Raw genomic sequence first — 17,065 nt, 5'->3', positions numbered from 1 at the left:
GAGTTCCAGAAAGTTATTCTTTATGGCCGAAGGGCATTTAACTCTCAAACTATTACGCCCCATAGTGTATCTCGCTCCTCCTTGGTAACAAAGCTCTCCGTAGCAGTCCCCGAGAAAACTCGACTTTCACCGAGAAAGTCCAGGAGAAGCGCAAACTGTCGTGCCGAGACGTAGCGACCTAGCTTGCGCTTCTTAGCGTTGTCGGCCACAACTGTCTTCGCAACGTAAAGGGTTGTAGTTAACGTTGATTGTATTGCCGCGCGCAGGGTCACGGACTTCTAGTACTTTCTCGTTTATTCTTGCTCCGGACCTAACTTCTGTCGTTTATCCCTGCTTATGTTGTTCTAGAAAGTGCGTGTACATTCTCGCCGCGAGCGCGCTACGCTCGAACCTTCTCCGCCGAATCTTCGAGATAGTGACTCACTCTAGATAAGACGCCGCTCGCGACCTTGTCGAGTCAGTCTCGCCTCTGCGCTCGATCCTTCGGTTTCGCCGATATCGACGCCCGCGACGCTCTGCTGTTTTCTTTTGTACCCTTTTATTTTTGGCACAAGTTCGCCACATTAAACGTTTATTTCTTCTTGTTCATTTTCTGTTTTCTTTTGGTCACCACCCGTGACAGTATTCATTATTTCAGTACATTAGGTACTAATTCATGCAACCAGATTTCAGGAATATATTTTTTTAATTTTGTCTCATGCTATTCATTTTGCCAACTTAAAAATAATATTTTTACTGTTATACTCACCGCGGTGTTTTGAGATTCTTAGTGGGGACACTTTAAGGGAAAAATCCCGATAGAGTTTCAACTCAGTCGTGCGTGTTGACCGACGTCACAATGGAGTTGGTTCGCCGGTGGAGTTTGCCAAAGATGGAGATGAAGCTGCTCCCATTGGCAATCCCACGAAGGAGATTCACCACTGCTTCTTTCAGCATAGACAGACGGGCGATGAGGTCAGAGGGGATGCACCTACCGAAGAAGCTGCATCACAGAGGCTAGCCTCACCACGTCATGTCATGGCGCTGCTCTTTTCAGCATGTTATTTATTATATTGCGCCAGAAAGCCAGCGACATCAGTACCTGGGCTAGTTGGTGCCACTGATCTCTGTTGTAGTAAGCTGGATCACGGATCGAGGCTCGTCTTAATAGGGAGGAGTGGTGCCACCAGCGCCCATCACTTGACATTGGCTAATGCATAAAACTCTATGGGAAAGACAAAGAAAAGTGACGTTCCCCCGCTCGTAAACTGTTGTCGTCACTGAATCTTTTGGCTGCTGTCGGGAAGCCTGTCAAATAGCTAGTGCACAAACATTAAATCTGACAACCCTCGCGGTTGTTATATAGAAATGTTTTGTTGTCGAGAGTGACTCTACTGGGCAAAAAATGTAGAGCAGCTCACTGAGAAGAGAGTTACCTAGAGGTACCTCGGAGTCGGTGGCGGTTTCAATGAGTCGGGTTTAGCAGGTGACAAGCTTGAAGGCTCTGCTATGATTTCGCTCACTCCCGGAAAGACGCTGCCAATATGGAACTTTGTTGACGTTCAGCAACTTCTGGGCTCCCCCACGACGGCATTATTGACAGCAAGTTTATTTGTTCACTCCACCACGAGAGCAAGCTTGCCAGATCAGCCATGGGTGCTATAGCACAATATTTTAATGGGCATTCGAATGCTTGAGAAATCGCAATTCAACCTCCAAACACAATATAAAATTATTGCAGCACATCGTAAAATACATGCCTTCGAACACTGTGTAGAAGCTTTAATTTCCTTCTTTTGTGTGTTTCTCCCATAGACTTGCGTGTATACACGACTTGCATTGACGTCACATCAGCCACCATTGCTGCGGACCATGCTCCAGTGCCCGTACCTTCCGGAGCACACATTTAGGACCAATGAATTTCTTCCTCTCGGAGAACTTTGCGGAGAAGAACAGATTCGATGCTGCCAAAATGTATGTCCCAGAGGGTACGGGCACAGGAATGGTATGGAGCCATATGACGTCCCGTGCAAGGCACGTATTGCTTGGTGCCAAGCAATGGCTGCCGGTGGCGCCACCGACAGACTTCCGATTTGAATCCAGCCTACTACAATAGAGACCAGTGGTTGGTCCACGCTTCAAGAAAATTGGTCTATGCGTAGGTTTACTCAGCTGCACAAATTTCCGTAGAACTATGGCAGCAGTTGAAGAAACGTTTAGGGTTCCTGCCACATGACAATGTTGGATGCGCAAGAAGCAAATGCCCGTGGCTCAGAGTCCGGTAGAGGCAAATGTGCAGCCCTCCCCGTCGCAACCTCCGAGGCGGAGTTGCGGAATTGCACACAACTGTTTTTAACACTTCGACAAGTCGCGCGAGCGAGTTGCGTGAACTGCTCGTGCCGCAGAGCACGTGAGCTCGGCAGCTGTCCAGAGTGATGAGCGAAGATTGTGGAATCAGGGCTGCCGAAGCGGCATGTACAGCCGTTACGATCAGACAGGAGCACGTCGCTTTGAAGAAAGCAGGCCAGCAGATAAGAAAGGACGTGGTTGCACACTGCACAGTTCTGACGTCACCCGTGATAAAGTTTTCGTGTCATCGACCTCCAGACCAAGCGGGCAGAGCTATACGTAGAAACCATGGTGTAATACGCCACGTCCTGTCCAGTTCTCCCTTCTTTTTCGTCTCTGTTGTTTTGGTGTTTTACATCATGATGCAAAACCAACTAGCCCAACTAGCCATCCTTATACACCTTTCCAAAAAACACTCAACCCCAGGGGCAACAAACTGTTTTCGAGCCCAGTCACTGAGTTTGAGGCTAGACTCTCACCAGCGTCCCTCCTAACCCTAACCGAGTGGACTGTGATGTCAATAGGCGCAGCCTGTGTAGGCGCAGTTTCAAACACTGCTGGCGTATAAATTATCGTCGTTTCCCGCTATATTTTGTGTTTCATGCTACATGTATTTTCCAGAGGACATTGAGAAAGAATTGTCCCACATTTAAAAAAAAAAAAAAAAAAAAAAACTAAACTATTTTTGTTGGGTACGCGCGCGACAGAACGAGTTCGATTGGAATGTATAGTTCTAGTTGTTTGTGTTTATTTCTTACGATAAGCTTTGACGGCGCCGCAGGATTCACCGCATGTGAAACGACAAAGCGCTTTGCTGTCAAAAATAAATTGCAACAGAAGAGGGCCGCAAGGCATGCATTTTTCATGCTCACAAATAACGTGTTTACCGATGGACAGGACACGGACATACAATTGAGGAAGTGGTAACATTCAAACAATATATCGTACGTACCACGCGATGCAGCGTTATCCAAAAAGAATTTATTTGAGAAAGATCTCAAATAACACAGTCACAGTCGACGACAGTCACATCTTGATGATCGGACGGAATCAGAGATGACTTCGTCTCGGGGCCCGTTTTGGGAAGAGCTACCTTTTCTCATAACCGCACCAAAGCAAAGAAACAAACGCGACTGACCCGTTTCTCACCCCAACCCGGACAGCTATATTTGGAGACGACTGAGGATTCTACGCGGATTATCTCTGGGAGGGGGAAGAACAATGTTTGCAAAATCGCGTCGAGGGTCGTTCGACGTCCTTCACCTCCTTCCTTTCCCGTGAATGTCGAGCAGAAAAGCTTGAATGGCAGGTACTTACCAGCCTTATTTATCACAGTGGAAGATAACACAAAAAGGGTACGCAGCACGCATAAAAAAAATTAAGTGGAAACTTTCAAGAGGGGCGAGAAAACATTGAATGCAAAACCGCAAAAACATAGGTAGAGAACCACGCCGAGCGGGTCTTCACAGTCCCAGAGGGTGGCAGAAAATTTCTAGCTGATAGAGGGCGCGAGAGTCGCACCAGCCGCATCAGCATCAGCAACATGGCAGTGGCCTAGGAGCGTTTTTTGGAAAGGTGTATACATAGAAAGAGTTTGGTCATTCATTGGAAAGTATAGGAAGCAAATGAAGAGGCGCCATTGGCCGAAAGCGGGCTGGGCGTGTCCCAGGGCGTCTTCACAGATTTGAATGTGGCCAGCCAGAAGCCGCAAATAATACCCTGGCAGTGGTCGCGAGAAACAAAATTAATAAGTGCGTCGGACTAACCCTTGGCGAATGAAAACATGATGCATGTGATTGTACTATCACGGTCATACAAAATCAATATCTAGGAGAACGGTCGACATGATCTGTATGCCAGGCGTCTGAGCCACGTCCGAGCGGTCAGACTCTGTCCGAGCGAAACGGAGTTCGAGCGGGACATTCGATTCTTACACCTTTTTGCACGATCATAATCGAAGCATCACGTAGACTATATTTTCAGCCATAAACAGTTACTCTATTAAACTCTTTGGCACAGGTTAAAATTTTTCGCGCTAACACTGCTAGGCGATTATTTGCGGCTTCTGGTTGGCGTGTCAAGCCTTCTATCTGCGTCTCGTACACGCCCTGGCTCTGCCCGCTTCTCCTATTGACCAAAGTCTCGACGACAGCGCTACCAAGGTCGCACGAACGGAAGAGGCCGGCTCTCCGAAGCGCGGCTGCTCGTGGCTTCGTTTGGCTTCGCACGAAACCGAGTGCGAATGAAACGCAAGACATTCTTCTCGCGGCAAGTGCGTGGTTTGAGTGCTGCGGAAGCCACGCTAACGTCGATTGTCCGGTAGATCAGCGCCTTATCACGGCGTGAAACAGCAGGTCAGCGAGGCTAGCATGTGCCTTCTGCCACACGTGAGTAGACCCACTGACCTGCTGTTTCACGCCGCGATAAAGCGCTGATCCACGGGACAATCGACGTTCGCGCGATATCGTTGGAAAATCTGGAGGCTGTGCCACAAAACAGCTGACGCCGTGTTTAAAACCTATGGGAGCACTATAGTGGAAGTCGCCCTTGTGCAAGATGAAACGAAATACAGCGGCTATTTACGGCATACAGCACACGCTGTCAGGATGTCACGACAAAGAATTTCGGCCCAATGGCTGGGGGAGCCAGTTTTTCGGTGCCTACCTTGTGATGTGAAAGTGTCGCCCTTCGGCCAGTCTTGTCTCGGAGTCGGGGTGTGTCGTAAAGCTGGTGTCTACGACGTGGAACTAGAAGGCCTATGAACTGTGCGAGTAGAACGTCGCACGACTACGCAGGAACAATACAAAATAACTGCGACCGCGAAATGCGAAGCATGGTGCGAAGCGTCGATTGCCGCGGGCACGGCGAAAGACAGCCAGACAGCTACGACACTGGATTGGATTGAAAGCCGCAAGTCTGGTGTTTCACAACAAACCGTTGCTAGGGGTGTTGCTAAGGGCGAATACACCATCGTTCAAAAATTCGACGTAGAACATAAACGTCTAAAAAAAAATACACTACTTTTATAAAATTCCAGCATGCAGCAGTCCGCATTTCGCACCCATGGAACTAGTTAGCCAGGGAAGATTGTGGCATGGTTTCGGTTTCGATTGACAGGTTGACAAGAGTTCATACGCAGAGCAGGCCGTCTACATCACCATGACTCTTGTGACTTGGCAGCGGGTCAGGTGCCCCAACCAAGGGGCTGGCTGGCATCCTGACAGGAGCTGCGAGAGTTTCACAAAACAGCGTTCCTGCAATTATTAAAATAAACAAATGTTACGTGCGTGCTTGACCCAACATATGAGAAACCTAGGAGAGCTGTGAGTATTCAAATATCTATCTCCTAATGCCATGCACAAATGTCTTGCATGAACCATGTGCAAAACTTTCATTTTGTTTCTTGAGTTCTTAATGGTTGGAATGAAAATGCAAATTGTGATGTTGAGCTATTCGCCTCGAGATCGAACCGTGCCGCCACTGTGCGGCCGAAATTGGAAACGCGCGAAAGCGGGGATACCGCCGTGCGTCGTCTGCTACGGGCGCACGCTCAGAAGCATGGACCTCGACGACGCAAGCCCGTTTCCGGCTGAGCTTGATATTCCTTATTAAATTCTTTATGTTTTTGTTGCCGTTTCTTCTTACTAAAGGTTGTGTTGTATCGTTTGCCATGCGTAGAAATTCAGCAAAGCGATTATTATTATTATTATTAAGCTTCCATAATCTTAGTGTGTTGTTTTTTATACAATCGCTGGTCCCACGTATTTTTGTTATCTCGCACAAACCGTGGCTTTCATAAAGCATTGAATGTTGAGTGGGTTTGTGGTTTGATTAGAAAATTAACCCGACTAATCGCTATCCTTAAAATAGACTAATCAATTAATCCGTACGTTGATTTTTTCCCGGTCATATTGCGTGAAAGATGTTAAAACTACATATTTTGTACTGGTTTTACTATGTCACAAATGGCATATTGCATTCCCATTCTAGACTTCACGCTGTGAGTCCTACATAAATATGATCACGGGAAGCCTTTTAAAATAAAGTATTTCTTAAGTTATTATTTAAACAGTATAATCACCCTCGGCGAAATGACAAGCACGCTGAAGTGGTTTACCGTGCAAGCTAGTGTCACAAAAGAAATAAAGACGTCAAAAATATTGAAGCCGGCATATTTTACTGCTTGCTGACTTTCTCCAGTACTAAACTCCAATTGAATGGGAAAAAAAAAATTAAAGCATTACTTGAATAATCTAAAAGTTAATCGACGAACTGCCCAGTCCCGATATAGGTTAGGTGAGGGCGGAGGGAGATCGGAAAATCTCGTGAAGGTCGCTAGCCCTCATCAGTAAAAGAGTATCACTGCGGCCGATGCTGTCTGTGTCGTGGTGCGCGTCGTTTGTTGGGGTTGCAGAGTCTACTGTGTTTGAATACAAGATTATTTAGCCAGAAATGTATAGTATTAGCCTCTTGACATCCGCGGCCCTCACCAAGAAAATTGAAGGGGGTGAACCCACACTACCGAGAAAAGCATTTAATAGCAGGAACATTGTTGCGTTTCTCGGTTACACTCGTTTATTACAGTCACGGCAGATATATTAGAACAGTTTGTTTCACTTGTTTCAGTTGTCCTGCCAACCGTGCAGTTTGCAGATTTTAACTAGAAGAGACACTCACTCCTCATCGCAACGCAGTAGATTTGTTCAGACTCCAACCGTGCAGTTTGCAGATTTTAACTAGAAGAGACACTCACTCCTCATCGCAACGCAGTAGATTTGTTCAGACTCCAAAAAATTTACCCACACTATGGCACAGTAAAAGGGCAGAGGAACTCAATAGCATGGTAATTTCTAATACAACGCTAGCTTATCTTCATTCTGAATATTTATATTACTGCAAAAGCTTGACGTTAAAAAAAGCATAGAAGCTGCGATTTCACAGCCCACAGTACCAGTATTATGTTAACTGGGTCGGACTTTATTTTTATTTTTTTTTTATTTCCACGTTGATGAACCCATACATCCATTTTAAAAGAAACAAATATTTAACATAAATATTCCAGTTCAGCCGGAGACAGGCATCAGTCGTGGTGATCCATGCTCTCCAAAGTCTGCCTAGAGCAGACGACGCACCCACAGAAGCGGTTATATAAATTTGGGCCGCACGCTGGTAACACGATTCGATCTTCACTGAAGCACCGAACAGTACTGCATCTTTTTCCGCTAGAATTGTTTTCCCACCGATAGTATGCGACAAAATAAACGGAAGAATCTACGCCGTCTCGCGCGCCGACGTGGAGAGCCTATGGGGCGGCCGTTCTCCTATCCCCGCTTTGATGATGATGATAGCGCGACCGTAGCGCCACCTCTAGGTCGATCTCGAGGCGAATAGCGTACAGCAAACTGAGCAGGCGCAGATCAACATGTTGGCATGACACTGCAACGTACAACAGCATGTTCTTGCCCGGTATGTTCAATAGAACCTGGGACGGAGCTTGATGGTACTTATATCTCAACTAGAAAAGGAAAATATTAAGAAGAAATTAGAAATTAAGAGGGAGCGCTCCTCCAAGCCCCATAGAGAATACACGCGATTTTCTGCCATTTTACGAAAATTCTCATTTAATAACCGTTACACCGATTTTTTCACACTTTTTTGCTATAAAAAGATTGATTCTTCGTCCAACTATCCCACAGAGCATATTTTTCATAAAAAAATTTATTATATTTTATATTAAATCGTGAAATCGGTCGGAATTGGCTGTTTTGACATGTTTAAGTTAGAACGCGTTTTTAAAAACCTGTGAATTTTTAACTACAAATGTGTCTTGTGCGATATCTGCGGAATTTAATACGGAATTCAATTATAATAAAATTATAGCTGTAAGTACATCCGTTCTTTAACTACATCGAAAACACTGAACCAAGGTGTTGTGGCTTGTTTTTCTCGTTTGGACGGTCAAGACTAGTTCGACGAGCGCCGCGTGAGGGCGCCACCATTTCGCCACGCACGCTGCTCTGATTTTGTATTACTCCGCGCGCATGCGCTCTTCAGTAACGCGCTTGTGGTGGTCCAGAGGCGGCAAGACCCGTCCAGACAGAGTGGTTTTGTTTCTCGGGGCGGGGTGTCGGGTGGATAGCTGTGCGTGTTTTCATAACTAGAAAGGCCGTCCTCGCAGCTATGGGTCCAAAGAGGTATAAATATGGCAAGCGAAAGGTCTCGAAGTCGCAAATAGAGTTTGCACGTAAGCGACCCTCTGCTGAAACTACGGATGGTGAGGTTGAGTCATCGTGTCGTAGTGCTGCGAGAACGAATTGACTCGGGGTGTTGAAGATGCCGCTTGGGAAGCCATGCAACAGGCCGGAGTGGAAGAAGCGAGGCGCACGAAGGAATCTGGCGAGATCGATGCCGAAGGCTATCCGCTTGTTACCGTCGTTGCAGACTGTGCGTGATCAAAGCGATCGTAGAACGACGCTCCTTCTAGTACGGTAAGTACTACATTTCTTCCTCTAAAAGGGGCGCCAATTTTGATCGTAGATATAATATACATTTCTTTAGAGTGCGTTCGAAAGAAATCCGAAGCATGTTTTTCTCGCCACGAAAATACATTAGTCTCTGTCGCTAGGCTACATTTGGGCGGACGCTGAGCATTTGGCAATGCGTAGTTTATTTTTATGGTGAGATGACCGTGGTTAGAATCCCTCTCTGTTGTATGTGTATCTCTGTGAATGCAAAATTTGTTTCGGCAACTGGGGTGACGATTTCTCACGAAGCACTGGAAACAGTTATGCTTTTTGTGTGCCTGTTTTAGTGACCGCTGTTTTATGTACTATACATTCCGAATATACGCGGTGCCATGCAGTCAGTTCGTCAGACGACGTTTTAGACAGCTCGTTTCTTCGAAGCTGCACCTTTTCAAGGATAAATCGTTCCATCGGAAATAGCCGGCGTTCGTTTCATCGATACACCTTGTGACGTTTCGTCTAGTTTTTCTATTATGTGCGTGCTCGCGCTTGCGAACGTAATTGCGCGTCCGTGTCTGCTTGCGTGTGCGCCTGCATGAGCGAGGATGCTTATGTGCGTGCCCCCCGTGCACATGCGTGTTTTCATGCCTACGCGTGAGTATATATACCCGCGTATCTGTGTGCGTGTTAAGGCTAGCCCACATGGTGCGCTTTTCTCCGCGTCTGCGTCGCGTCTGCGCCTGCGCTTTGACGTCACTTCCGGCGCCGGGACGAAACGCAGCGTTTTTTGGCGCATCCCGGCGTATCTGGAAGAGCCAGATATTTTGCGTCCACGCGTCGCGTCTCGCGCTGCGTCCAGAAGGCAACAACCAATGAACCGCCGTGTTCACTAGTTGCAAGGAGCGTTTGAATTTTCTCCACTGTAGGATTGTAGTTTTCGCCACAGACCTCGCGACGAAGGCGATAATAATTATAATAATAATACTTTTTATTTGCACATATTGCGATACCCACTCGGCAGCGTGCGTGGCTAGGCAAAAAGGTCGAGACCCTTACGCAGGTGGGCCTGCTAGCCCGCCGCCAAGTAGGGAAAGGGATACGGGAAAGGAAAATAAATAAAAACACTCAAAACAGAAAGATACACACAAATACGGGTAGCAGCCCTGTGCCATCAAAGCGCACGCGCGCACGCACACACACATACCCGCGCGCGCGGAGTTTACAAAATTTGCACGCTCGCGGCCTTCAATAAAAACGGCTTTTAGGCCCTGCCAACGCTAGCAGCAGGGCGAACATGGGTAGTTACGTCCTTCCCCCCGCGGATATCAGTTTATCATACCTTTTACACAAGTCCAGGGAATCCTCTCTGCTCCGCGGGAGAGGCTGACGCTGCTTCAGCGGAACAGAGAGGACCTAGCGAAGTACAAAAGCGTCCTGCGCTCTGGCAAGCCAAATGTAAAGAATACAAGGACACCGAGAGACAAAGGTACAAAACTAATACTACCGGCAACAACCGCTACAACGTAACCACTGTAGCGGCCAGCGGCCAGCTGTAAATGTTTTGGCGCGGGCGATGGGGATGCCAATGGCGTATCGAAACGTGGATGAGGCGTACGCACTAAAAAGAATGAAAATTAGTGAAATTGAGCTTCATTGCGATTGTTGTAATTAAAAATGAGTGATTACTATTACTAAAATTAAATATTACGGCATGTAGCCATCATTTACCGCGCGATTTCTATTTAATGTTTGCTTTTGTTTCTTAAGCGCGTCTGGCTACGTTGGGCAGACGCTTCGGAAACGCAGATATGGTGTACTAGAAGACTGGGCAGTGTAGCGAGCGCCGGCGGAGGGGGGGCTCTTTCAGCGATGACCGGATCGGTGGCCGCGAAAGGGCGCAACATGTAGTAGGCGTGCTGCCGGAGTGCGGAGCGCAGGCAGCGGTAGCGCTTGGCTGGCTTGGCGTTCCGCACGGGTTCGATTGTTTCGTATTGTTTGGCTAACTCTTTACGGTATTCTTTATTTCTGCTGTTTCACATAATATTTATCGCACTAATTCGTTGCCAAATGCTTTACCCGAGACGTGCATCTTCGGACAGGACGCCACAGTACACATCGCGGCACTGCTAGCGCGAACAAGACATTGGCGCTTTCTCGCATTTATTTCGAAAGAGTATTAGTGAGGGCGAACTTTTATCACCTGCGTTATAGACCCGAATGAGCTTTTTCCCCAGCAAGTAGAACTTTGCTGAGTTTCTTTGGTTTCTCACAAAAAAAAAACAAAAAAAACGGCGATCGCTCTTTCGCGCTAACAATGTTGCGTTCTGAATAGGCGGGAAATCCATCCCCCAGAAAAACGTTCGGGAAGTATCTTGAAAGAGACGTCGCAAACGTGTGTCATCCCCTGAATAACGTAGGATAAGCATGCTGATGGCATGATACCTAAACAAATGTCTGCTTTTAATTGTGACTCTATAATTTGGTCCATATCACATGAGCGAATGACATTTTAGCGAACAGCGACATTTGAGCGAATGGACGTTTTAGCGAATAACGGGGGCGCGCGTTAACCCATCCGCCGCGCTGCGCTTTACGCGGCTTCGCGGCGACAGTCTGCGGCGGCTCATTACAAAAATGTGAACCCATTTGGCCCACCCGAAAACGCCGCTTCGCGGCGTCCGACTATTCGCTAAAGTGTCATTCGGTGAAACGTGGGCGTTCGCTAAAACGTCATTCGATCAAGTGAGTGCCTCCCCTATAATTTCGCTGTCACTGTAGTTGTGATAAATGAATTCCGTGGTTGAAGCGCACTACCCTAATGAATTGTTTCAATGTTTGGGAAAACAAAATGGGGCTTACAAAACGGATTATATCGTCTACTTCCGTAGGCTGCATGGAGGTGCCACTGTCGACTCTCGCAATTACTTCCACGGGCTTTCGAAGGAATTTCCATCACTAGCCTTTATCGTAGTTGCTGTTACTTCGTAGGCTCAACAAACAGGACTGTGCGAATAGTTAGAAAAATGTATCCACTCACCAGCTCTGGTAGTAACCACAGTAGATAAATTCTTATTTATCCACTGAGCACCAGCTATATTGATATGTGGGTAACAGGGCATACAGATAAATTTTTAATGATACACTGGGCGCCAGCGCACAGATGAGATTAATGAGGTGCACCCAAGGATTCCGGAGGCGATGGTACTTGCTTTTCCCAAGAGCTCGGGAGAGGGAGGCTCCCGAGCTCCCCCGTAGTCGGCGCCTATGGCGTTTTGTACCTCTGCATTCTCCGACGTGAGGTCATGATCTTGATGAGCTTCGACATCTTCAGGATAAATGACTCAGTATCTTCCGCTGGGCCATTAGACCCTTCAATTTTCTTGCGGTAAAAAGAGGCCTCTTAGCACCTTTTCATTGAAGAGACGGAGTGCTGGGCCAACCCTCATCTTTTTAAAGCCGTTAAGAAAAAAAAATAATAATAATTTGCTCATGTAAGGCCATAACCGTTAACGTCACATTTTCACAGTCACTTCTCCAAGCCTTTCTAAAGCAGTCAGCGTGCACAGGACCCTTCGGTGTGTCGAAACCAGTGTCTATTAGACCGATTTAGCAGATACTTTAAAGTGCAAAAAGTCCACAAAAAAAATGTAGAGGAAGACTGTCATGACTGCGTGCATCACATGAAGCAGAGTCTCCCTGTCACTCCTTTTATTGTTGCGGGATCACGACTTACGCCGTTCGAACTCGAGAGGGGCACGAAAAAGGGAACGGGCTTTTTTGGAGGACCGGTAGCCACTGTTGCAACCCGGCACGGGCCCCAGGAATTGAGGTTAGAAAGGGGGGGTTTCGGGGGGCATTGAGAATATAAGAGTCGTTGCGAATTATACGGGTGCTTTTCGAAAGACAAGGGGGGAGTGCACCCCCGTAGAGGGGTGTAGGGAAATCACTGCCTCGACACAAAACACGGCCCGTCTCTCTTGTCCCGCCGTTTTTCCGTCATTGTACGCGTTGTCTACATCCCACTGAACGGCACCGATCACAATCCATTTAACTCAACCATAAAAAAAAAAAAAAAAAAAAAAGGAACTGCAGCAAAACAGGGCGACGACGCGAACCAGGCGATCACATGCAGTACGACCACACGGCAATCCGAGCGGGGAGGAGCACGCCTGTTACCCGCAGCGCCCCCTGGCGTCCTTGCTCGCTGTCATCGCTGCGCCGACCTCCTCCCTCCGTTGCTTCTCGGCGCGGACGACACACTGCCCAGTTCTAGTACACCATAACGCAGACGCGAAGCGCTGCACGGTAGCGCTGCGTGTGGTTTGACTGGGTGCACGCGTCCTGCTTAGCGCGCGCGCCAAGCCGAGACGCGCGTCTAGACGCACTGAAAAACGCGCCATGTGGGCTAGCCTTTTTATACGTGCATCTGCGTGCGTGTTTGCACGCGTGGGCGTTTGCCTGCTCATAAGTGCGCGTGCCTGTGCAAGTGCTCGCGTGCACGTGCGTGTGTAATTCGTGCGTACGTGTGCGCGGGTGTGCTTGTGCGTGTGTACGTGAATTTGCATCCGTGCCTCCGCGTGCATCCGCGTATCTGTGTTCGCGCATGCGTATGAGTGCCTAATTCGTGCGTGTTTGAGTGGGCGCATGCATACTTGGGCGTACGTGTGCCCAAGTACGCACGTTGTCGGACTTTGCGGGAAAGGTTCGAGAAGCTCGAACCTGGTCGAACTCGAACGTCGGCTGGTTCGCGACACCTTTAGTACTCACGTTGCGGACGGTTGGTGATTGGCCGCTGATAACTTCACCGTAACTTTTTGCTTTATGTTTAGCGCCATTTTTTATATTTCTATTCGTGCTATTGTAATCTTTTGCGATTAAACTCTCTGTACCCTTTCCTTGTGACCTATGAAACGATCTCGAACGCCTCGAACAACAGCGACGCTTGCGTTCGTTCTCGGGGCTAGTAGGCAAGGAGGTTACAAGTATTTATATGACGTCAGACTGCCTTTTGATGCCGAGTCACAACACAGAAGTATGGCCACCGAAGGCAAAAGCAGTTATCCCATTGGCGAGTTTGCTTTGTCTTTCAATTTTCACAACTCTCCCGAATCAGTTTTGCTTTATCGTTTGGTGGTCATGTTTGTGGGCGATGACTCAGCACGTGACTAGACCCTATAACCGTTCATGGTGTTTTTCTCTGTTTTTATTTTTTAGATTGAACGATTCTGCTGCAGTGTGGAACGAACTACACGAAAGTGCTCAACCTTCTACGAAGTCTTCCGAGGAGCAGAACGTGTGGGGATCAGGACTATTGGAAGATATGTTCTCAAGTCATGAAAAACTGCCCGGTCGCCAATCATTACAAATTGTCTATGAAATACTATAAGAAACAATCAGTGTCGTGAAAAATTGTATAAAAATACTTTGTTGTGCAGTGCTGGTGGCTAGTTGTGATGAAGTAACGAAGGTATATGCCGGTAGTTTGTCATATATGTATTCGATTATGTATTTATTTTTAAAGTACCTAATATACAGTGTTGTTTTTCCTTAACTGGAACGTGTTTTTCTTTTAAAAGAGGGGGAGACCCGTCCGCGCGCGTGGAAGACCTGCAGGTGTCTGCGCCCGCGTTTACCCGGCAGGCTTTTGCGGGTTGATTTTGCGGGGAGCAGGCGTTTTTTCTTTTTCTTTTTTGTCTCGCCACCGTGAATAGGGTGCCTTCGTACACATTCGCTTGTGCGGAGTGGCGACATCTCGGCGATTTCACTGCCCGACCTTTTTTTTTTATTTATTTATTTTATTTTTTTGTTTATGCAGAGTATACGTGCTTTGGCATCTCTCGGTGCGAGCCCGCAATTTTGGCTATAGACTTTTTCTGTGTACTCTCGTCTCCAGCCACCTAATAGGCGTATCCGGTATGGGCGACAAAAAAATAATCCAACGTTTCAACCTGCAAATAGTAAAAAAATAAAGGGCAGGCAAAACGAGAATGGGTGACGGTTACGCTTATATCCTAAATGCCTTCTATTGGCGTGGCGACGGCAAAACAATGTTTTCGCCCATATTGGAAGTGATGTCAATTCAAGATGGCGGCGCACTTGCAGAAAAGGTCTATAGACGAGCGCGCGAAGACCGCCCTGTTTACAAACACGGTTTTTGCTTTGCCCACACCGGGTGTGGGCACTGCGGAATCGCAGCGTCTCGTTTTTGAAGAGAAGCCGCCTCTGCGTGGTGCGCCGTACTCAAGGCAGCGCCACCGCAGAGGGACGGCGTCGGAGCCGCGTGTCGGTGTATATACTTCGTTTCACGTCATGTGCGAGCGAAGTCAAAGCTAGAAGCGCGAGCCCAAGGCTCCGTGCGTGCCGGCTTCGCACGTCCGTACGTGCACCACAGGCGCTGTTACAAGCAGCATGCTCGCGCTTGTAGCGTTGGCTTCGCTCGCCCATAAGGTGAAACGAACTAGCCTTTTGATACCAAATTCCCTCCAGAAGTTAATTTATAAACCGGGTGTTCTTTTTTGTTCTTTTTCTTTTCTTTCTTTCATTAAACTTTCAAGTTGTATGATAAAGCCTCAAAGGCAATACAGTGTCTCTGTCAGTTACTTCAAAATATCTGTATTCCTTGGCAGAGTCCTGCCTTTTCCGTGCGGATACTTCGAAAGTCTGACTGATTATTGAATTCCTGTTGCCCACGAGGATAACAAAGGAATATGTGCAGAGAAAGACGCTTCTTTTGACGCTTACAAAAACAAAAAAGAAAAAAAAAAAAGAAAAACGGTTCCAAAACTTGTCCTCGGATCCCTGGAAAAGGTCAAGACCGCTCAAGATTTTACAACTGACAGCCGTCGAATTCGGAGTTGTTCGGATAAATCCGAATTCGCGATAGTTTCACCGGCGAGTGTTTCACGGAGTTTATAGCATTTGTCCGAAAGTTAAAGTCCCTATCTACAACCTAGGTTAGGGCCCACCAGGTCCAATCACAGACCAGTTATAGGCACGTGTGCATTAGCGTGCTTTTCTTATACGCGCGTCGAAGTAATGCATTACGTGACTGGCTCCCGATTGAACCTAACGGGCCGTGGCGTCGGCTGACGACCATCGCAGGACGAGACGCAATCATAGTGCTAAATTCTTCTCGTTGATAAGACTGAAGGATGTGAATGAAATGTACTGTACGTTTTGCTTGGTGGATGTTTTAATGATTTCGCGTACATAGAGCTGACTATCATGTCATGATTCGTGTGGCACCGAACTCCGGCTGGTGGTTTGCTGAAATCATCACCTCATCAACCCTCCCGGAACCCGCTAGGAACCCACTTGCCAGTATTCGTTAGACCCACTGTGTCCGACCAAATCCGATCAACTGCCTCGCGCTTCGACACCAAGGCGGTTTTCGTTTGCAGCGTCTAGGCGATCTGAACCGATTATTTTATCTATACTTCAAATGGTGCAGGTGTCAACGATTTGCAGTGTTGTTCAAGATACTCGACAAAAGTATTTAAGACAAGATACTAAATACCCAAGTGAGACAGTATTTAGAGTAGTATTCAAGTTACTTTTGCGCCAAACTATTTTGAGTAAAGTGCAAATACTTTGAAAAATAATTGAATTACTTTTGAAGATACTTTATAAGCGCGCGACGAGCTGAAGTTATTACAACTAAATAAAAAAATGGGGGCATCTTGATTATATTAACTTAGCTGAAACGCATATCGTTCGATGACCTCCTAGTGTACACCTCATTTGTCCCCCTAGACACGTGCAAAGGAGAAAGAAAGAACATTTAGTCTTAGTACTTCCCCTTTGGGGACAAACTTCTTCGTACGCCGGAAAAGGTATTTGAGATACTGAGTAGAAGATACTAAGCAATGTAGTTAAGATAGAGTGCTATTTACTCTCAATCGAATGTATCTTCAAGATACCAAAATACCGACAAAAGTATCTTAATTACAGTATCTTGAGTAGAGTATTTGAGATACGTAGAAGCCTTGCTATTTGCTTGTTTCAAGCGAGCCTCCTGCCGTCATATTGCTGGCGACACAGGAGAAAAGTGGTTTACCCGCCCTCTTGTTCAACATACCATAAAATACGCAGTATAATTACGAAATATTTACATAAATCTTTACTGACATGCGTATGTACATATACAGAAAGCTGGTGCACAACTGTTGAGGAAACGCACTGGTCGACACTTTTCAATATTTTAAAGATAAAGGTAAAACAAATAAACAGTGGGCGACACCAGTCCAAAATGTATACCTCGGTAAAAAAAGTTC

The sequence above is a fragment of the Ixodes scapularis genome, unplaced genomic scaffold (genome assembly GCF_016920785.2).
Source record: "Ixodes scapularis isolate PalLabHiFi unplaced genomic scaffold, ASM1692078v2 ptg000303l_1___fragment_1__unscaffolded, whole genome shotgun sequence".
NCBI lineage: Eukaryota > Metazoa > Arthropoda > Arachnida > Ixodida > Ixodidae > Ixodes > Ixodes scapularis.
Note: the sequence above shows the minus strand (reverse complement) of the source record.